Here is a 12923-nt window from a genome sequence, read left to right as displayed (position 1 = left end):
TACCCTAACAATAACCCTAACCCTTAGGCTAACCCTAGGCCTAGCCCTAACCCTATCCATTACACTAAACCAAATCTAAATCTAAAACTAACCGTGTCCTTACCCTAAACCTAAACCGTAACCTAACCCAAACCCTAACCCGACCCTGACCCTAAAAATAACCCTAGATATAGACCTGAATCTTACCCTAAAATCAGTCCTTACACTGGACCAAGCCATAAATCTAACACTAAATCTAGTCCTAACTATAACCCTAGATATGACATTAGCCCTAGCCCTAATACTATCCCTAACCCTAAAACCAACCCTAAACCTCATCCTAGCCATAAACCTAGCCTTAATTATAACCTTAACCCTAACTCTAACTGAAACCATAATACTAACCCTTTCCCTAGCCCTAAACATAGCCAAAACCACATAAATTACCCTAAGCGTAACCCTAACTCTAACCCTAACCCTTGTCATCACAATTACCCTATTTTTAGCCCTGGCTTTAACACTAGATGGAAACCTAAGTTTAAATCTAACCCTAACTCAATGCCTAAGCCTAAAACTAGCTCTAACTCTGATGTTAATTCTAAAACTAGCTCTAACCCTAGCCCAAACACAAACCTTGCCATAATTTAGCCCTATCCCTAACCCTAACCCTATCCCTAAGAATAACTCTAACTCTCAAACTAGTCCTATCACTCATTCTAATCCTATCCCTTCCCATAAACCTAACCTTATCCCAAATCCTAGTTCTAAACCTCACCCTATTCTTAGCCCTAGCACTAACCTTAGATAAAAACCTAACTCTAAATTTAACCCTAAACCAAAGCCTAAGCCTAATTATAAGACTAGCCCTAACCCTAACACTAATCCTAAAAATTGCCCTAACCCTAACCCTAGCTCTAAACGAAAATGAGCCAAAGCTCTAACCCTAACCGTTAACCTATACCAAGCCCTAACCCCACACCTATTCCAAACTCCAGCCCTAATTCGAGTTTAAAAAAAAACCTTAAAACTAACCCTGACCCTAACTCTGACCATAACAATAACCCGACGTCTAAACATCATCATAACACTAAACCTAGACCTAAAACACTAAAATTAGCTGTAATCATAACCATAGTATGTACATTAGTCAAAACCATAACCCTAGCACTAACTTAACCCAAAATCTAGCCCTAATCATAACCGTGACCCTAGCCCTAAACTGATTTTTAACTCTATCCATTACCATAACCATCACCATAAACCTAATGCTAATTCAAGCCCTAACTTTAAACTTTAACCTATCCCAAACCCTAACCTAGAACTTGACCCTAATAATACCCCTAGCTTTAAACGTGATGCTAATCCTAAACCTATCCTTTACGCTAGACGTAGCCATAATCCTAACCCTAATACTATTTTTAACCATAATTCTGGACCTGAAATTAGCCTTAGCATTAATCCTAGACCAAACCCTAAAAAAACCCTAGCCCTCATCCTAGTCCTAAACCTAGCCTTAATCTAACCCTAATCTTAACCAGAGCCCTAACCCTAATTACAAGCCTCACCCTACCTCTAAACCTAGATATAAAGCCATCCATTACCCCAAAATTTGTCGTAACTCTAAACCTTAACTATAAACTCTAACACTAAAGTTTAACCCTAACCCTAACCCTAACCCTAGGCTTAAACTAAACACTAAACCTAGCCCTAATCCTAGCCCTAATTGAGCCCTATCTCTAACCCTGACCCTAAACCTAGCCCTAAGACTAACTCTCACCCTAGCCCTAGCCCTAGTTCTAAACCTACCCCTAGTTTTAACCCTATCCCTTACCATAACCCTAAACCTAGCCATAACCATTGCCCTATCGTTAATCCTAGCCCTAACCCTTGATCTAACCCTAATTCCAAATTTAACCCTAACTCTAAGCCTAAGCCTAACACTACCACTAGCTCTAACCCTAAACCTAGGACTAAAACAAAACCGAACATTAGCCCTAACCCTAAAACTTAACTTAAACCAAACCCTAACACTAAAACTAAACCTAAACCTAGCCCTAGCTGGAGTCCTAACCCTAACCTTAAAACCAACCCTGAGGCTGACTCATATCCTAACACTCACCCTATCTCTGAACACCGCCCTCACCTTAAACTGAAACTTCACAGTAACCCTAGCCTTAATTTGAGTAATAACTCTAACCCTAAAACTAATCCTGACCCTGGCTCCTATCCTAACATGAACCCTAACTATTAATATCACCCTAACCTTAAAGCTAACCCTAGTACTAAACCCATACCCTAACACTAAAAATAACCCCAATAGTAACTCTAGATCTTAAATTAACCATTGCCATAACCCTAGCCCTAACCCCAACACAAAACCTAGACCTAATCTGAGCCCTAAACCTAGCTTTAATCCTAACTCTAACCATAACCATAGCCCTAATCCTAGCTCTAAACCATCCCCTTACTTAAGCAAAACCCTAAACCTAAGGCTAACCCTAGACCTATCACTAATCCTTAGGCTAACCTGAACACTAATCCTATTTAAAAAAAAAAAAAGCCCTTACCTTTGCCCTCATTCTAGATCTAACCTTATCCAAAACCCTAACACTAACCCTGACCCTTTTACTGACCCTATATCTAATCCTGTCTAATCCTAGCCCTAACCCTAACCCAAAGCCTACCATAATCCTATCCCTAGACCCAATTTTGAACCTAACTCTCAGCCTAGTCCTAACCATAGCTCAGAACCTAACCCTTACACAAAACATAACATTAACCTAACCCTCACCCTAACCCTAAATCAAGATCTAATCCTAACCATAACCCTAGCCCTAAACTTAAGTCTAACTGTATCATTACCCTAAACATAACCTTTACCCTAATGCTAAACCTAGGATGAATCCTAAATATATCACTATCCACAAATTTATCAATTATTCAAAACCTACCCTGAACCCTAGATCTAATCCAATCATTACCCTAATCCTAACATTAATGCTAATTCAGGCCCTAAACCTAAACTCAAACCTAAACCAAACCCTAAAACTGACACTGAATCTAATAATTCCCCTAGCTCTAAACATCACTCTTACCCTATACCTAACGCTTACACTAAACCTAGCCATAAAACTAATCCTAAAAGGAACCCTAAGCATAATCCTAGACCTGATATTAGGCCTAGCAATGATACAAGCCCTAGCACTAACAAAAACCCTAGCCCTTATCCTAGCCCTAAACATAGCCTTAATTATAACCCTAACCATAACCCTAGGCCTAATCCTAATAATAACCCTAGCTCAAATCTTAAACCTAATTTAGCCCAGTCCCTAACCTTAACCCTAACCCTAGCCCAAAGGCTAACTCTAAATCTCACCTTAGTTCTAATCCAAGTTCTAACCCTATACTTTATTGGAATCCTAATCCTAGATCAAACCTTAAGTCTAACACTAGCCCTATTCATAGCCCTAGCATCAACCCTAGATCTAAACCTAACTTTAAATGTAACCCTAACCCTTAGCCTAAACCTAAACCTAAGACTAGCCTTAACTCTAAGGTTAATCCTAAAACTAGCACAAACCCTAGCCCTAAAACAAAACCAAGCCATAGACTTAACCCTAACCTTTAATATAAACTAAGCCCTAACCCTACACTTAGCCATAACTCTAGCCCTAATTCGAGTTTTAAACCCAACCCTAAAACTAATCCTGACCCTGACTCTGACCTTAACACTAAACCTAGCTCTAAACATCACACTAACCCTGAACCTAAACCTAAGAATAGACCTAGCCCTAATCCTAACCCTAAAATTAGCCCTAATCGCAACCCTGGTACTTACATTAGCCATTACCCTAAAACTAGCTTTAACTTAACCCCAAACCTAGTCTTATTTTGAGCACTGTTCCTAGATGTACCCTTAACCATAACCCTATCACTAATCATAACTCTAACCCTAGCCGTAACCCTAGATTTAAACCTAACCCTAACCCTAAGCCTAACCCTATCAATAATGTAACAACAATCCTAGCCGTACTGCTATCTCTAACCCTATCCATTACCCTAACCATAACCCTAAGCCTAATGCTAAACCTGGGCCTAAACCTAACCGTATCCCTAATCCTAACCCTATCCATTACCCTAAACCTAACCTGCAACCTAAACCTAATACTATCTTTACCCTAATCTGAACTCTAAAGCTAATTCGAGCCCTAATATTAAACCTTAACCTATCCAAAACACTAATTGCAACACTGACCTTTATAGTACCCTTAGCTCTAAACCTGAACCTAACCCTAAACCTAACCCTTACATTACACGTAGCCATAAACCTAACCCTAAAACTATTTTTAACCATAACACTAGAAATGAAATTAGCCCTAGCCATAATCCTAGCCCTAAACCTAGACTTAATCCTAGCCTGAATCATAATTCGAGCCCTAACCCTAATTCTATTCCTCACCCTAGCCCTAAACCTACCTATTACCTCATCTTGTACCCCAAAATTAACCATAACCCTAAACCTAACCCTAACCCTCCCCCTAAACTTAGGCCTAACACAAATCCTAGTGCTAATCCTTGCCTTTATTTAATCCTATCCTAACTCGAAAGACAGCCATAAGACTAACTCTAACTCTTGCCCTAGACCTAGCCCTAGTTCTATCCTTAGCCTTAATCCTAATACTAGATCTAAGCATAAATCTATATCTAAACCTAACTCTAAATTTAACTGTAACAATAAGACTAAACCAAACCCTATCACTACCCCTAACCATAATGCTAATCCTAAACTATTACTAGCCCTAGCCATAAAACAAAACCAAGCCATAGTTCTAATCCTAACCCTTAACCTAAATCAAACCCTAACCCCACAACTAACTCTAAAACTAACTCTAAAACTAACCCTGACCCTGACACTGCAACTAAAAATAATCCAAGCTCTAAACATCACCCTAACCTTAAATTAACCCTAAAACTATATCTAACCTTAACCTAACCCTAAAACAAGCCTTAATCATAACCCTAGTTCGTACATTTGTAATGGCCCTAACTGTAGCCCTAACCCTAACACAAATTCTACCCCTAATCTGAGACCTAACCCTAGCTTTAACCCTAATACTAGCCCTAACCCTAACCCTAACACTAGCCCAAACCCTAATTCTAACACTATTTCTTATCATAAGAAAACCCTAACCCAAATGCTAACCTTAGTCCTAATCCTAATCCTTAGCCTACTTTTTAGTCTAACCACAAAACTAGTCTTAACACTTCCCTCATTCTACCTCTAAACCTAACACTGACCCTAATCTGACCCTAACCGTAACCCTAGGTCTAAACCTCACTCTATCTTTAAACCAAACCCTAACACCAGCCCTACTGGTAACCCTATACCTATAGCTAAACCTAACACTAGACCTAGACCAAAAGCTAATCCTAAATATAGCTATAACTCTAGCCCTAGACCTAAACAATAATCTAGTACTAGCCCTATCAATAACCCTTAACCTAAACCAAACACTTACACTACGCCTAGACCTAAACCTATTCCTAGTTCAGGCTCTAACTCTAACCATAACCCCTCCCCAAAAATGACCCTAATTCTAACACTGAACCTAGCTTTAAACCTGGTACTAACCCAAAACCTAGACCTAACACTAGACCTAGCCATAACCTAACCCTAAAACTAGCCCTAAACATAACCCTAATACTTGCATTACCCATAGTCCTAACCCTAGCACTAAAGCTAACACAAAACCTAGCCCTAATCTTAGGCCTAAAATTAGCTCTAAGCATAATCCTCAGCCTGACCCTAGCCCTAAACCTAGCCCTAACCTAAGCCTTGCCTTAGACCTAACCCTAGCTCAAAGCCTAACCCTTACACTAAACATAACCTTAGCTCTATCCTAAACCCTAACCCTAACCATAGCAATAATCCTAACGTTAAACCTAACCTGAACTTTAGCTCTAACCATATGCATTACCGTAATCCTAACCCTAACCCTAGTTAAAAATCCATCTCTAAAACAAAACCTAACTCTAACCATAAATGTAAACCCAGACCTAAAGCTAAACCTAACCCTCGCCCTAGCCCTAACCCTAGCTCAAACACGAACCCTTACTCTAACCTAACTATAATCCTAGCCCTGAACTTAACACTTACCCTAACCATAAAACTTACCCTAAATCACACCCTAGCCCTAGCCCTAAACCTAGTCCTAATCCTAGGCCTAATCCAAACCATAACCTAGTCTTAAACCTAGCTCTAAACCTATCCATTACACTAAACATAACCCTAACCCTAATGTTAACCCTACCCCGATTGCTGAACCTAGCCCATCCCTTACCCTAAACCTTAACTGAAACCTAAACTAAACCCTATCCATTACCCTAACCCTAAACCTAACCCTTTTGCTAATTCAAACTCTAACCCCAAATCTTTAGCTAAACCAAATGCTAACTCTGTTCCTGACCTTTATCATAATAATAACCCTAGTCCTAAAGCTGACCTTTAACCTAAAACTAACTCTTACACTAGGCCTTGCCATAACCTAACAATAAAACTATCCTTAATATTAACCTTAGACCTGATATTAGCCCTAGACCTGGTCCTAGCCATAACCCTAACAGAATCCCTAGCCCTTAACCTATCCCTATTTCTAGCCTTTATTCTAAATTGAACCATAACCCTAGGCCTAATCCTAATTCTAAACTTCACCCTAGCCCTATAGCTAGCTATAACCCCACCCATTCCTCTAAACTTAACCTTAACACTAATGATAAACCTAACTCTAGCCCAAGCCCTTGGTCTAACCCTAACACTATCCCTAGCCTTAATACTAGCTCTAATTTAGCTGTAACCTTAACCCAAACCCTAAGACTACTACTATGACTAAATGTAATTCTCGCCCTAGCCATGAATATACTTCTAACCATATTCGTTATCATAACCCTAACCCTCGCCCTAACCCCAGACCTAGCCCTAGCCTTAATCCTAGATCTAATCCTAGCTTTAAGCCTAAACCTCAACCTAACACTAGTCTGAACCCTGATGCTAATCCATAATCTAGCCATAACTGTAGCCCTAGCCCTAAAACAAAACCAACATATATCCCTAACCCTTAACTTAAACCAAATCTTAAACATACAACTAGTACTAACTTTATCCCTAATTCGAGTTCTAACCCTAACCCTAAAACTAACCCTGAATCTGACACTGACCCTAACAATAACCCTTGCTCTAAACATCACCCTAACCCTAAACCTAAACATAACACTAGATCTAGCCCTAACCCTAACCCTAAAACTAGCACTAATTGCAACACTATTTCATAAATTGGCAATAGACTTAATACTAGCCCTAACCAAACCCAAAACCAAGCCCTAATCTGAGCCTTAACCCTAGCTTTAACCCTAACCCTAAACCCAACCCTAAGCCAAAACTTAGCCATAAACTTTGACCTTAACACTAGGCAGAATTCTAACCATAACCCTACCCCTTTCACTAGCTCTAACCCTATCCATTATCCTAACCATAATTATAACTCTAATGGTAACCCTATGCCTAACCCTAAACTTATCGCTATCCCTAAACTATTTCATTAAACTAAACCTAACCTGAACCCTAAACCTAACCCTATCATTACCCGAACACTTACCCTAATGCTAATTTGAGCCCTAACCCTAAACCTTAACCCAAACCAAATCCTGTTTCCCTTGCCATGATAATATACCTAGCTCTAACCCTGACCCTACCCCAATTTGCCCTAGCCGTTATTCTAGTCCAAATGTTAACACAAAACAACCCCATAACCTTAATCCTAACCCTAGCCCTAATCTATCCATAACCCTAGCTCTAAATTTAGCTCTAACCCTATCAATTATCCTAAACAAAACCCTAATTATAATGCTAACCCTAAGCCTAAATCTAACCCTATCCCTAACTGTAAGCCTATCCATTATGCTAAATCTAACCTGAACCTTAAACCAAACCCTATCATTACTCTAACCAAAACCCTAACGCTAATTCGAGCCCAAAGACTAAACCCTAACCTAAACAAAACATTAAACCTGACCCTGACCCTAATAATAACCTTAGTTCTGAATTTGACTCTTACCCTCAACCAAACACTTACACTAAACATAGCCATAAACCTAACCCTAAAATCATCCCTAACTGTAACCCTAGACCTGACATTCGCCCTAACATTAATCTCAGCCCTAACCCTAACACAAACCCTAGCTGTCATCCTAGCCCTAAACCTAGCCTTAATCATAACTCTAATAAAACCCTAGCCCTAACCCTAATTCTAATCTTCACCCTAGTTCTATCCCAAGCTCTATCCTCACTGCTTACACTAAACCTAACACTAAGCCTAAAACTAACTCTAGGCCTAAAAATAACCAAAAACCTAGCCCTATTCCTAGCCCTAATTAAGCCCTATACCTAACCAAACACTAAGCTTAGCTATAAGACTAACTCTCACTCTCACCCTAGCCCTATTCCTAGTTCTAACCCTATCCCTTAACATAATCCTAATTCTAGCCATAAACCAAGACCTAACAGTAGCCCTATCGTTAGCCCTAGACCTAACCCTAGATTTAATTCTAAATCTAAATCTAACTTTAACCTAAGCCTGAAACTAACAATAGCCCTAAACCTAATGCTAAGCCTAAAGCTAACTCTAACCACAACCCTAGCCCTAAAAAAAACCAAGACATAGCCCTAACTTTAAAACTTAACCTAAACCCACACCTAACCCTACACCTAGCCCTAACTCTAGCACTAATTTGATTTCAAACCCTAACCCTAAAACTACTCTGACCTTGAATTTGACCCTAACACTAACTGTCACTCTAAACATCACCCTAACAATATACCTAACCCTATCACTAGACCTAGTCCTAACTCTAATCCTAAAACTAGCCCAAATCATAACCCTAGTCTATATATTGGCTATAAATCAAAAACTAGCCCTAACTCTCAACAAAACCCGGCTTAATGCAAGACCTAACCCTAGCTTTAACCCTAAACCTAAACTTAACACTAGTCCTTACCTTAAACATAAAATAGCCCTAATTCTAGCTCTAATCCTATCCATTAACCTAAAGTAACCATAATCCTAACCCTAATTCTTAACTTAACCCAAACCCTAACCATATTACTAGTCCTAAGCTTAGCCCTCATTCTAGCTCTAACCAAAACCCAAACACTAACCCTAACCCTAACACTTATACTGACCCTAACGGTAACCGTATGTCTGAAACCGACCTTAATCATAAACCAAACCCAATACTAGCACTAGCAATAAACCTATACCTACACCTAACCCTAACAGTAGCCCTAGACCTAAACCTAATAATAAATCTAGCCATATCTCTAGCCCTAGACCTAAACAAAAAAATAGCCCTAGCCCTAATGATAAAACTTAACACAAACACTAACCCTACCCCTAGACCTAACTCTAGTGATAATTCTGGGTTTAACCCTAACCGTAACTAAAACTTGAACACTGACCCTAACCCTAACACTAACCCTAGCTCTAAACATCACACTAACGCTAACCCTAACCCTAACACTTGACCTAGCCGTAACACTAATCCAAAAAAGTAGCCCTAATCATAACCCTGGTTCATACATTAATTGTAGGCTAACACTAGCCCCAACCTAACCCAAAACCTGGCCCTAATCCGAGTGCTAACCCTAGTTTTAACCCTAAACCTAAAACAAGCCCTAACCCATACCCTAACCTTAGATCTAAACCTAGCTCTTACCATATCCATTACATTAAGCTAAAACCTAAACCTAATGCTAACCCTGGTCCTAACCATAATCCATAGCCTAACCCAAACCCTAACCCTATTACTAGTCCTAACCCTAACCTTTGTTCTAGCTCTAATCCTAACCCAAACCCCAACCCTAACCCTGACACTTATTCTGACCCTAACACTAACTATAGGTATATACCTGACCCTAACCCAAACCCGAATCCTAACATTAGCCATACTGGTAATCCTATACATAAACCTAAACCTAACACTAACCCTAGACTTAAACCTAATTTTAAATCTAACCATATGTCTAGCCCTAGACCTGAACAACAACCTAGTCCTAGCCCTAACAATCACCCTTAACATAATCCAGACACTAACCCTACCCCTAGACCTAACCCTAGTCCTAATTCTGGCACTAATCCCAACCCTAATTTAACCTGAACACTGTCCCAAACACTAACATAATCCTAGCTCCAAAGCTCACCATAACCCAAAACCTAATTCTAACACTAGAAATAGACATAATACTAACCCTAAACCGAGCCCTAATCATAACCCTAGCTCTTACATTACCCATGGCCCTAATATTAGGCCTAAAATAACACAAAACCTACCCCTAATCCTAGGCCTGAACATAGCCCTACTTGTAACGTAAACCTAACCCTAGCCCTAACATAACCCTAACTCTCACTTTAGAACTAAACCTAGCTCAAAACCTAATCTTTACCCTTAACATAACCTTAGCCTCATCTCAAACTGTAACCTAACACTAGCACTAATCCTAACCTTAACCATAGCCCTAAACATAGCTCTAATTATATCCAGTACCCTAACCCTAGCCACAATCCTAACCATAACCTAAACCTAACTCTTACACTAGACCATGCATATCCTAACCCTAAAACTATCCTTAACATTAACCCTAGACCTGACATTAGCCCTAGACCTGGTCCTAGCCATAACCCTAACAGAAACCCTAGCTGGTAACCTATCCCTAATCCTAGCCTTTATTCTAAACTGAACCATAACCCTAGGCCTAATCCTAATTCTAAACCTCACCCTAGCCCAATAGCTAGCTATAACCCCACCCATTCCTCTAAACTTAACCTTAACACCAATGCTAACCCTAACTCTAGACCAAGCCCTTGGTCTAACCCTAACATTAACCCTAGCCTTAATACTAGCTCAAATTATATCTATTACCCTAACCATAATCCAAACTCTAATGCTAACCCTAGGCTTAACTCTAATCCTATTACAATCTCTAAACCTATCCATTACCCTATAACTAACCTGAACCCTAATCCTAAGCCTATTCATTACCCTAACCCTATCTCTAACCCTAATACTAATTCAAGCCCTAAACTTAAACCTTAATCTAAACCAAACCTTAAGCCATACACTCACCCTAATAATACACATAGCTGTAAACTTGACCCTTACCCTAAATTTAACCCTTACACTAGACCTAAACATAAACATAACCCGAAACCTATCCCTAATTGTAACCCTAGACCTGACATTAGCCCTAGCCCTAATCCTAGCAATAACCCTAACAGGAACACTAGCTCTCATTCTAGACCAAAACTTAGCCTTAATCATAACCTAACCCTAATTCTAACCCTTTCCCTAGTCCTAAACCTAGTTATAACCCCATCGCTTACCCCAGACCTAAACCAAACCCTACCCCTTACACTAACCCTAGCCCTAACCTTAACCCTAGGACTAACCCTAACACTAACCTGAGCACTTATCCTAAACCTAACCATTAGCTTAGCCATAAGACTAACTATAACTCTCGCCCTAGCCCTAGCCCCAATTCTAACTATGACACTTAACGTAACCTTATTTCTAGCCATAGACTAAAATAATTCTAGCCCTAACCTTACACCTTGCTCTAACCCTATATCTATACCTAACTCTAAATCTAATAACCCTTATTCTACACTTAAACCTAACCCTAACACTAGCCCTAACCCTAATGCTAATCCTAAAACTAGCCCTAACAATAGGCTTAGCTCTAAAACAAAACTGAGCCATAAAACTAATCCTAAACTTTTACCTAAACCAAACCCTAACCTTACATCTAGCCCTAAGCCTAGCCCTAATTCGAGTCCTAATCTTAACACTAAAACTACCCTTGAACCTGTCTCTGACATTAACACTAACCCTACCTCTAAGCATCACCCTAAACCGAAACCTTACCCTAACACTAGACATAGTCCTAACACTAATTCTAATACTAGTTCTCATCATAAACCTAGATTATACATTAGCCGTAACCTTAAACCTAATGCTAACCAAAACCTAGCCCAAATCTGAGACCTAACCCTAGCTTTCCCCCTAACTCTAACCCTAACACTAGTCCTAACCCTAACCCGTAACTTAGCTCTAACCCTAGCTCTAATCTTATACTTTACTCTAGCCAAATCCCAACCCTAATGCTAACCCTAGTTCTAAAACTAATCCTTAGTCTAACCAAAACCCTAACCCTATTAGTATTCCTAACCCTAGCCCTCATTCTTGTTATAACCATAACCCAAATCCTAACCCTAACCCTGACTCTTATTATGACCCTGAACCTAAACCAAACCCTAAAACAAGCCTTACTCAAAAACCTATATCTAAACCTAATCCTAAATTTAGCCCTAGATTACACATAATCCTAAATCTAGCCATATCTTTAACCAAGACTGAAAAAAAAACTAGCCCTAGCTCTAATGATAACCCCTAACCTAAGCCAAACACTAACCTTACCTCTAGACCTAACCAATCCTAAATCTGGCTCTAGCCCTAACTCTTAACCTAATCCAAACACAGACCTTGACACTAATACTAACACTAGCTATAAAACTGTCCTTAACCGAAAACTAAACCTAACACTAGACCTAGCCATAACCGAAAACATAACCCTAACAGTACCATAGCACTAAAACTAGCTCTAAACCTAACACAAAACCTAGCCCTAATCCTATGCCGAAATCTAGCCCAAAGCTTAACCCTAATCCCAATTTAACCTTATCACTTACCCTAAACCTAACCCTCATGCTAACCCTAACCCTCGCCTTAGACCTAACCCTAGATAAAACCCAGAACAGAAACCTAAACATAACCCTAGACCTATCCCTAAACCTAATCCTAATCCTAGCCCTAATCATAATGTTAACACTAGCCCT

This window comes from Callospermophilus lateralis, chromosome 2 (genome assembly GCF_048772815.1).
Source record: "Callospermophilus lateralis isolate mCalLat2 chromosome 2, mCalLat2.hap1, whole genome shotgun sequence".
Taxonomy (NCBI): domain Eukaryota; kingdom Metazoa; phylum Chordata; class Mammalia; order Rodentia; family Sciuridae; genus Callospermophilus; species Callospermophilus lateralis.
Note: the sequence above shows the minus strand (reverse complement) of the source record.